The sequence below is a fragment of the Oncorhynchus gorbuscha genome, linkage group LG06 (assembly GCF_021184085.1).
Source record: "Oncorhynchus gorbuscha isolate QuinsamMale2020 ecotype Even-year linkage group LG06, OgorEven_v1.0, whole genome shotgun sequence".
Classification (NCBI taxonomy): domain Eukaryota; kingdom Metazoa; phylum Chordata; class Actinopteri; order Salmoniformes; family Salmonidae; genus Oncorhynchus; species Oncorhynchus gorbuscha.
The window spans coordinates 65,114,613-65,125,556 of NC_060178.1; the positions used below are offsets into that span (position 1 = coordinate 65,114,613).

Consider the following 10,944-nt stretch of genomic DNA (forward strand, 5'->3'; position numbering starts at 1 on the left):
TTGTACAATGTTTCTGGCACCGTCTAATGACCGAAGAGAGTTTCTGGACATCAGAATAGCGATTACTCACCTTGGACTGGACAAATCATTTTTCTTTAACGAATCGGAGGTGAAAGATGTACACTGCTCAAAAAAATAAAGGGAACACAAACAACACAATGTAACTCCAAGTCAATCACACTTCTGTGAAATCAAACTGTACACTTAGGAAGCAACACTGATTGACAATACATTTCACATGCTGTTGTGCAAATGGAATAGACAACAGGAGGAATTTATAGGCAATTAGCAAGACACCCCAATAAAGGAGTGGTTTTGCAGGTGGGGACCACAGACCACTTCTCAGTTTCTTTGCTTCCTGGCTGATGTTTTGGTCACTTTTGAATGCTGGCGGTGCTTTCACTCTAGTGGTAGCATGAGACAGAGTCTACAACCCACACAAGTGGCTCAGGTAGTGCAGCTCATCCAGGATGGAACATCAATGCGAGCTGTGGCAAGAAGGTTTGCTGTGTCTGTCAGCGTAGTGTCCAGAGCATGGAGGCGCTACCAGGAGACAGGCCAGTACATCAGGAGACGTGGAGGAGGCCGTAGGAGGGCAACAACCCAGCAGCAGGACCGCTACCTCCACCTTTGTGTAAGGAGGAGCAGGAGGATCACTGCCAGAGCCCTGCAAAATGACCTCCAGCAGGCCACAAATGTGCATGTGTCTGCTCAAACGGTCAGCAAGACTCCATGAGGGTGGTATGAGGGCCCGACGTCCACAGGTCGGGGTTTTGCTTTCAGCCCAATACCGTGCATGATGTTGTCCATTTGCCAGAGAACACCAATATTGGCAAATTTGCCACTGGCGCCCTGTGCTCTTCACAGATGAAAGCAGGTTCACACTGAGCACATGTGACAGACGTGACAGTCTGGAGATGCCGTGGAGAACGTTCTGCTGCCTGCAACATCCTCCAGCATGACCGGTTTGGCGGTGGGTCCGTCATGGTGTGGGGTGGCATTTCTTTGGGGGGGGGGGGGTAGCCTGACTGCCATTAGGTACCAAGATGAGATCCTCAGACCCTTTGTGAGACCATATGCTGGTGCGGTTGGCCCTGGGTTCCTCCTAATGCAAGACAATGCTAGACCTCATGTGGCTGGAGTGTGTCAGCAGTTCCTGCAAGAGGAAGGCATTGATGCTATGGACTGGCCCACCCGTTCCCCAGACCTGAATCCAATTGAGCACATCTGGGACATCATGTCTCGCTCCATCCACCAACGGGCCCTCATACCACCCTCATGGAGTTGCACCACAGACTGTCCAGGAGTTGGCGGATGCTTTAGTCCAGGTCTGGGAGGAGATCCCTCAGGAGACCATCCGCCACCTCACCAGGCATTGTAGGGAGGTCATACAGGCACGTGGAGGCCACACACACTACTGAGCCTCATTTAGACTTGTTTTAAGGACATTACATCAAAGTTGGATCAGCCTGTAGTGTGGATATCCACTTTAGTTTTGAGTGTGACTCCAAATCCAGACCTCCATGGGTTGATAAATTTGATTTCCATTGATCATTTGTGTGATTTTGTTGTCAGCACATTCAACTATGTAAAGAAAAAAGTATTTAATAAGAATATTTCATTCATTCAGATCTAGGATGTGTTATTTTAGTGTTCCCTTTATTTTTTTGAGCAGTGTATCTCCTCCCAGGACCAAATCCCCATCATTGGCATGAAGAGGAGACACCGATACAGGGGACACAGATCCAGGTGCTTGGTGAGAATTCGTCGGCGAGTGGATAATCCACCTTTACCATCTGTCTGGGAAACGTGCAATCATTGGATGAGCTCCATCGGAGTCTATCCTACCAATGGGACATTAAACTGTAATATCTTACGTTTCACCGAGTCATGGCTGAACGAGGAAATGGATAATACACAGTTTGATGGTTTTTGCATGCATTGGAAAGATAGAACAGCAACCTCCGGTAAGACGAGGGGTGGTGGTCTGTGTCTATTTGTCAACAACAGCTGGTGCGCAATCTAATATTAAGGAAGTCTTGAGGTTTTGCTTGCCTGAGGTAGAGTAGCTCATGAAACGCTGTAGACCACACTATTCATCTGGAGTTTATCTATATTTTTTCATAGCTGCCCATTTACCACCACATACCGATGCAGGCTCTCAGACCGCCATAAGCAAACAAGACTGTTTTTCTAGCACCGAATGGAATACGTTCTGTGATTCATCCGATGAAATTGAGGACTATACCACATCAGTCACCAGCTTCATCAGTAAGTGCATTGACGACACGGTCCCCATAGTGACCGTACGTACATATCCCAACCAGAAGCCTTGGATTACAGGCAACATCTGCACTGAGCTAAAGCGTAGAGCTGCCACTTTTATATTATTGACTTCCGGGTTGGAGCGAGCGGTCGCATCGACATTTCGCTCCGCAGGTAGTATAACTTTTTCATTACATTTCATTACATTTCATTACATTTCATTATAGCACAACGGTTTGATTTGTCTAAATCTTAGCAATTTCTTCTTAGCTAGCTACATAGCCGTCTTTGTATCAAAGATAATTGCGTAATTATCGTATTTCGCCGTCCTAACGTAGTCTTCACTAGCCAGCTAGCTAACGTCCACTGACTAGCTGCACTGGAGAAACTATTACACTCAACTGAACGACTTGATTAGTGTAGTGTTAGCTAGCTACATAGCTGTCTTTGCTGTCTTCGTATCCAAGATAATTGTGTAGTTTAGAATGTGTAGTCTTAGAGTGATTATCTTAATTTACCGAGGTTAGCTAGCCAGCTATTTGTCGTCCTTAACGTAGGAGACTCTGCTAGCTAGCCAACAGCTAGCCAACGTCTTCTGAATAGACTCAACAACCCGGTCGCATTCACAGGTAGTATCACATTTTCATTTTTTTCATTACAGTATAACGGTTTGATTTGTTTGATCGTAGCTAGCTACATAGCTAGCTACATAGCCGTCTTTGTATCAAAGATAATTGTGTAGGCTAGAGCGATTTTCTAGGTTAGCTAGCCAGCTATTGTCGTTCTTTTAACGCAACGTAACGTAAACAACACTACTAGCTAGCCAGCTAGCCCCCGAATAGCAGCACTGTCGAAACTATTACACTCAACGGAACGACTTGATTAGTGTAGTGTCAACAACGCACCCACTGCCAGCTAGCCTACTTCAGCAGTACTGCATCATTTTAATCATTTTAGTCAATAAGATTCTTGCTACGTAAGCTTAACTTTCTGAACATTCGAGACGTGTAGTCCACTTGTCATTCCAATCTCCTTTGCATTAGCGTAGCCTCTTCTGTAGTCTGTCAACTATGTGTCTGTCTATCCCTGTTCTCTCCTCTCTGCACAGACCATACAAACGCTCCACACCGCGTGGCCGCGGCCACCCTAATCTGGTCCCAGCGCGCACGACCCACGTGGAGTTCCAGGTCTCCGGTAGCCTCTGGAACTGCCGATCTGCGGCCAACAAGGCAGAGTTCATCTTAGCCTATGCCTCCCTCCAGTCCCTCGACTTCTTGGCACTGACGGAAACATGGATCACCACAGACAACACTGCTACTCCTACTGCTCTCTCTTCATCCGCCCACGTGTTCTGGCACACCCCGAGAGCTTCTGGTCAGCGGGGTGGTGGCACCGGGATCCTCATCTCTCCCAAGTGGTCATTCTCTCTTTCTCCCCTTACCCATCTGTCTATCGCCTCCTTTGAATTCCATGCTGTCACAGTTACCAGCCCTTTCAAGCTTAACATCCTTATCATTTATCGCCCTCCAGGTTCCCTCGGAGAGTTCATCAATGAGCTTGATGCCTTGATAAGCTCCTTTCCTGAGGACGGCTCACCTCTCACAGTTCTGGGCGACTTTAACCTCCCCACGTCTACCTCTGACTCATTCCTCTCTGCCTCCTTCTTTCCACTCCTCTCCTCTTTTGACCTCACCCTCTCACCTTCCCCCCCTACTCACAAGGCAGGCAATACGCTCGACCTCATCTTTACTAGATGCTGTTCTTCCACTAACCTCATTGCAACTCCCCTCCAAGTCTCCGACCACTACCTTGTATCCTTTTCCCTCTCGCTCTCATCCAACACCTCCCACACTGCCCCTACTCGGATGGTATCGCACCGTCCCAACCTTCGCTCTCTCTCCCCCGCTACTCTCTCCTCTTCCATCCTATCATCTTTTCCCTCCGCTCAAACCTTCTCCAACCTATCTCCTGATTCTGCCTCCTCAACCCTCCTCTCCTCCCTCTCTGCATCCTTTGACTCTCTATGTCCCCTATCCTCCAGGCCGGCTCGGTCCTCCCCTCCCGCTCCGTGGCTCGATGACTCATTGCGAGCTCACAGAACAGGGCTCCGGGCAGCCGAGCGGAAATGGAGGAAAACTCGCCTCCCTGCGGACCTGGCATCCTTTCACTCCCTCCTCTCTACATTTTCCTCCTCTGTATCTGCTGCTAAAGCCACTTTCTACCACTCTAAATTCCAAGCATCTGCCTCTAACCCTAGGAAGCTCTTTGCCACCTTCACCTCCCTCCTGAATCCCCCCTCCTCCCTCTCTGCAGATGACTTCGTCAACCATTTTGAAAAGAAGGTCGACGACATCCGATCCTCGTTTGCTAAGTCAAACGACACCGCTGGTTCTGCTCACACTGCCCTACCCTGTGCTCTGACCTCTTTCTCCCCTCTCTCTCCAGATGAAATCTCGCGTCTTGTGACGGCCGGCCGCCCAACAACCTGCCCGCTTGACCCTATCCCCTCCTCTCTTCTCCAGACCATTTCCGGAGACCTTCTCCCTTACCTCACCTCGCTCATCAACTCATCCCTGACCGCTGGCTACGTCCCTTCCGTCTTCAAGAGAGCGAGAGTTGCACCCCTTCTGAAAAAACCTTCACTCGATCCCTCCGATGTCAACAATTACAGACCAGTATCCCTTCTTTCTTTTCTCTCCAAAACTCTTGAACGTGCCGTCCTTGGCCAGCTCTCCCGCTATCTCTCTCTGAATGACCTTCTTGATCCAAATCAGTCAGGTTTCAAGACTAGTCATTCAACTGAGACTGCTCTCCTCTGTATCACGGAGGTGCTCCGCACTGCTAAAGCTGCTCTCATCCTTCTAGATCTATCGGCTGCCTTCGATACTGTGAACCATCAGATCCTCCTCTCCACCCTCTCCGAGTTGGGCATCTCCGGTGCGGCCCACGCTTGGATTGCGTCCTACCTGACAGGTCGCTCCTACCAGGTGGCGTGGCGAGAATCTGTCTCCTCACCACGCGCTCTCACCACTGGTGTCCCCCAGGGCTCTGTTCTAGGCCATCTCCTATTCTCGCTATACACCAAGTCACTTGGCTCTGTCATAACCTCACATGGTCTCTCCTATCATTGCTATGCAGACGACACACAATTAATCTTCTCCTTTCCCTCTTCTGATGACCAGGTGGCGAATCGCATCTCTGCATGTCTGGCAGACATATCAGTGTGGATGACGGATCACCACCTCAAGCTAAACCTCGGCTAGACGGAGCTGCTCTTCCTCCCAGGGAAGGACTGCCCGTTCCATGATCTCGCCATCACGGTTGACAACTCCATTGTGTCCTCCTCCCAGAGCGCTAAGAACCTTGGCGTGATCCTGGACAACACCCTGTCGTTCTCAACCAACATCAAGGCGGTGGCCCGTTCCTGTAGGTTCATGCTCTACAACATCCGCAGAGTACGACCCTGCCTCACACAGGAAGCGGCGCAGGTCCTAATCCAGGCACTTGTCATCTCCCGTCTGGATTACTGCAACTCGCTGTTGGCTGGGCTCCCTGCCTGTGCCATTAAACCCCTTCAACTCATCCAGAACGCCGCAGCCCGTCTGGTGTTCAACCTTCCCAAGTTCTCTCACGTCATCCCGCTCCTCCGTTCTCTCCACTGGCTTCCAGTTGAAGCTCGCATCCGCTACAAGACCATGGTGCTTGCCTACGGAGCTGTGAGGGGAACGGCACCTCAGTACCTCCAGGCTCTGATCAGGCCCTACACCCAAACAAGGGCACTGCGTTCATCCACCTCTGGCCTGCTCGCCTCCCTACCACTGAGGAAGTACAGCTCCCGCTCAGCCCAGTCAAAACTGTTCGCTGCTCTGGCTCCCCAATGGTGGAACAAACTCCCTCACGACGCCAGGACAGCGGAGTCAATCACCACCTTCCGGAGACACCTGAAACCCCACCTCTTTAAGGAATACCTAGGATAGGATAAGTAATCCCTCTCACCCCCCCCCTTTAAGATTTAGATGCACTATTGTAAAGTGACTGTTCCACTCGATGTCATAAGGTGAATGCACCAATTTGTAAGTCGCTCTGGATAAGAGCGTCTGCTAAATGACTTAAATGTAAATGTAAGGAGCGGACACTCATCCGGACACTTATAAGAAATACCACTGTGAAAAATCATCAAATCCCTCAAAAAAATCATCAAACAGGCAAAGTGTCAATACAGGACTAAGATTGTATCATACTACAACGGCTCTGACACTCGTCGGATGTGGCAGGGTTTGAAAACTATAACGGATCACAAAGGGAAACCCAGCCGCAAGCTACACACTGACGTGAGCCTACCAGACGAGCTAACTGCCTTCTCCACTCATGTCGAGGAAAGCAAAATTTAACCATGCATGAGAGCACCAGCTGTTCCGGATGAGTGTGTGATCACACTCTCCGTAGCCAATGTGAGTAAGACCTTTAAACACGTCAACATTGAGATGGATTACCAGGATGTGTACTCCGAGCATGCACTGACCAACTGGAAAGTGTCTTCACTAACATTTTCAACCTCTCCCTGACCAAGTCTAATACCTACATGTTTCAAGCAGACCACCATAGTCCCTGCGCCCAAGAACACCAAAGTAACCTGCTTTCAATATATTTTGTATCCCTCATTTACTCAAGTGTTTCCATTATTTTGGCAGTTACCTGTATATGATGTCCTCTATAAATAAAACTTGAAATAAAGCAACAATAGGTGAATTCCGGATAACTATTGTGTGTTGGAGTGTCAACACTTGGGGCCAAATGTGGCTCCCTCAAAAAGACACATTCAGCCTGTTTCCACTTGGATTAGGTGTGTGTCCCTGTTTGCATAGGAGGTCACAGCCACTAAGACTCACATGAATCACACATACACACAGATTGACAAGAGGGAGTTATCCTAAAACAGTGGTTGCCTGTTCTAAATTTCTAAAGACAGTACCAGCTATCAAAGCATCCCACGTAACACCCTACAATCGCAACTACACATCCAACTCCCTGCACTTCTCTCAACACTGCAAACTGCAGAGCTCTGCATCTCCAGCTGTATTTCAGTAGGGTTGGATAAAATAACGCAGTGAAGGGGGTCTAAAAGCAGGTTTCAACACAAAAGCTGCTCATCGGTCCCCACCAAATTATGAACAGACTTGTTTTCTTGCTCTGACAGTAACAGATTTCCTACACTGCATCTACAGTAGTAGTTAGTTGGGGCTAGCAGACAGATGGGTGAGGTGAATGGCTATAGGTTTATTGGCTGTACTGTTGTCATGGCTTGTTATGATAGGCGTTATGCCAAACTCTATATGACAGCATTTATGGCTACTATTCTCAGAGGTTGAAGTGTTCTCCCTCTCAATCAGAGCCGAATCCTAACTTTATATTCGAGTGTGAAACTCCAACTTCTGACCAAGTCTACCATAAAGAGCTTTTTTTGCAGTAGTATATCTCCTAGGCTTTCTGTGGTTAGAGTCTGAAGTGATGACAAACATTTCCCTATTGGTGATCTGCACGCAACCACAGCAGACTTCTGGGGAAAGAAACTGACAGGTAAAAGAAAACTACAGCCAATTACAATATGGTAATGGGGAGAAATCCTGCCTTGGACAGTAATATTCAGCCGAGTGTGCATGGAAGCTTTGAACACAGGGAACCTGCTAGTCTGTAAAGGAGAGAAGGGGAAAACAAACTATTGGCTAAGTAATGAACTGCCAGTCTTGGCACAGTTCTTCAAATTCTAACCTGTGACTGAAGTTCTACGTAACACCAGTCTGCTTTTCCCCCAAAGCTAATCTTAAACATATTTCAGAGCATACTGGAAAACTGGCACCTTGGTATGTATATGTAATTAAGAAAAAAGGTAACTTTTTGCTGGAAAAGTTTGAAATGATTGTGGTAACATAACGAAAACAGGTTTTGAATGTAGTTTGGAAATCTACAGGGTGACAGCTACCAACTCAAGATCATTTTAAAATCAGAAACTGAAATGGTTGAACACTAGAACAGAAGAAATGCAGAAATTGAACCGCTTGTTAGATCAAACACTCAACTGAAGGCTTATCAGTGAGTTCCTCTTATGACTCAACCTGCTGAACAGAAAGCAAACCTCCCAGGACTAAGTCACAATGAGCTTGCACCTGTATAACTCCTTGTATTCTCCATGCTTACTCTGAGTTCACTTTGTGAAATAAAACACATATAATCACTTGGAGGCGATTTAGAGGGTAAATTGTAATAAGTACACACAATATCTATATTCTATTTCTATGATAAGTAAAAGTTGGTTAGAGCTTTCTTAGGACTATGTCTCCATACATCTTATCATAAAGGTCCACTACAGTAGGCATACTTCAATATTCCAATGTACAGTAGGCTATAAACAATCCAGCCATGGTTCATAGCAACATACAGTATTGAGTCCCTACTCCCTAGAGTGAATTGCACAGAATACAAGTGAGCACATGGAGTAAGCTACTGTTTCAACTTACGTTTACAATATCACCATCCCTGACCGGAGAGTCTCGTCACACACTACATTGTATTTCTCAAACGAAGGTGAGACACCGGGCAACAGGTGTTGAATAAGCTATAGCCAGGGTTGGCTAGGTTAGGCCTACTCTCTAAATGTAATACAGTTGCTAGTTATCTGTCCAAAATTGTAAATCAGTGACTTTTCAACCTGTTCTCAGAGCATTTTGTATTATTCTGTATGTAAATCGGAGACGCTCCATTTAGTATGACGTTACATTTTGTATGGTATGCTGTCAGTGAATCAGCATTCAGAGCTCAAACCACCCAGTTATAATTTGGAATATATCATAAGTTTAGCAAATTCATAACATTTAATACCAATTGTAATCCATAACACATATGAATTGGGTGACAGACATCCACAAATGAATGCTGTGGTATATCAGACCATATAACACGGGTATGACAAAACATTTATTTTTACATTGGTAAGCAGTTTATAATAGCAATAAGGAACCTCGGGTGTGTGGTATATGGCCAATATACCATGACTAAGAGCTGTAGTATCCAGGCACTCCATGTTGCGTTGCGCATAAGCACAGCCCTTAGCCATGGAATATAGGCCATATACCTTACTCCCTCGTGGCTTATTGCTTAATTATAGCTAGGTGACAAGCATTAGCTAGCTGGATAATGTTAGCTTTAGGGGTTAGGTAAAAGGGTTAAGGTTAGGGGAAGGGTGAGCTAACATGCTAAGTAGTTGCAAAGTAGCAAATAGTTGAAAAGTTGCTAATTAGCTCAAATTGTCCATGATAAAATTCAAACTCGCAACCTTTGGGTTGCTAGACGTTCCCATTACACACCCAACTTTAGTTGCCTTTAAGTAACCATACCAAACATTACATATACTAATTTGACTGTTCCAGATTTGCTTTACTATCGTACATTAAATCTGAGACCAGGCTGCAGTTTAGGATTACCCAAACTAAGTAAATATCTGACTACTTTTGGATGACTTTCCCCTTAGAGGCATTAGAAGAATACATACATTATCGATCAAACGCATTTGCTGTCATCATAGTGGTCTGTAACTTGTGGTCATTCTCGATTAGGTTAACAAATTTAAATGTGCTTCTTTTTTCAGATGTTTTTATTATTGCTGCCAACTGTATACTTACTATTTCTTTGTAACGTTAATTAGATTACATGTTAATTGTAACGTTAATTAGATTACATGTTAATTAGATTACGCTAGTAACTGAATGTAATCAGTTACTAGCGAGACAATGTTTGAGATTTTTAGTCTCCATCCAAACAGGAGGATAAGTATTTTCGGGGACAATAGTTATTTTGACTAAAATAACAGGCGACATGAATACATAGGGCCTATTACCATTCTTTCTAAATATGCCGTTTATTATTTACGGACAGGCTTGCTGGCATGGAAATTGAGAAATAAATTGAGAAAAGTTCTATAAACAATGCTGCAAAATGTAAACACAATGAAAACGTATCTCTTTCAAACGTACCAAGTCGGCAGAATTGAGCTCCTAAACCGACAACTCTGATGTATGTTTATAATTGCCTCCAGTTGTGAAGTAATAAGTCACATTTGTGTCATTCAAATGATGGAGTTTTCATAGTTCGTCGTAGAAAGTTGGGCTCCGAGTCGGCTGCGTCCATGATTTACTCTAGTTCCTGTCTTTCCTTCCTCCACAATTCAATGCGTGCATTCGACATCCCTAGCAACAGCTGGAGAACTAAAGTAAAATCAGTGCTTTCACGTCATGTGTCTTTGCAAGGGATGACCTTGGCATGGGTACACTCTGCTTTATTGGTGTGGATGTCCTGTTTTCCTGAAAAATTACAACTTTTTTTATTTATTTTTGTATGTGTGCGCAGGCGCGTAACTTGCGGGGAATCGGGTGGTCATGACCCCCTCCAATATTAGAGACAGGACACTTTGACCCCCTCAATAATATACCAAGATAAACATATCCCACTGTAAAGCGCCTGGCAGCTACTGGCTTTCTGTGTCTTCTTACACGACACAGTTCGACGAAATTCATCATTTTATGACTGGATCCGCCCCCTGCCAAATATTATTTTGGTTTGTGTAGGGAAAAACGTTAAGCAGGGCTATGGAGAAACTCACAATATCTCCTCTATTTCTCTCTTCTT

At 45.7% G+C, this 10,944-nt stretch overlaps 1 protein-coding gene across 2 annotated transcripts in view; it reads right to left on the reverse strand.

Moving 5' to 3' along the window:
* LOC124038246 (ras and Rab interactor 2-like) overlaps nucleotides 1-10,482 on the reverse strand; it is a 57,094-nt gene extending 46,612 nt beyond the window's left edge. Inside the window, exon 1 of one of the 2 annotated variants that reach the window (XM_046353863.1) lies at nucleotides 10,293-10,482. The gene's annotated coding sequence lies outside the window, so the exon portion shown is untranslated. Of the gene's footprint in view, nucleotides 1-8,780; nucleotides 8,906-10,292 lie in introns of those variants that run through there. The other variant, XM_046353864.1, reaches the window with a different exon arrangement.
* Between the last annotated feature and the right edge of the window lie 462 nt (nucleotides 10,483-10,944).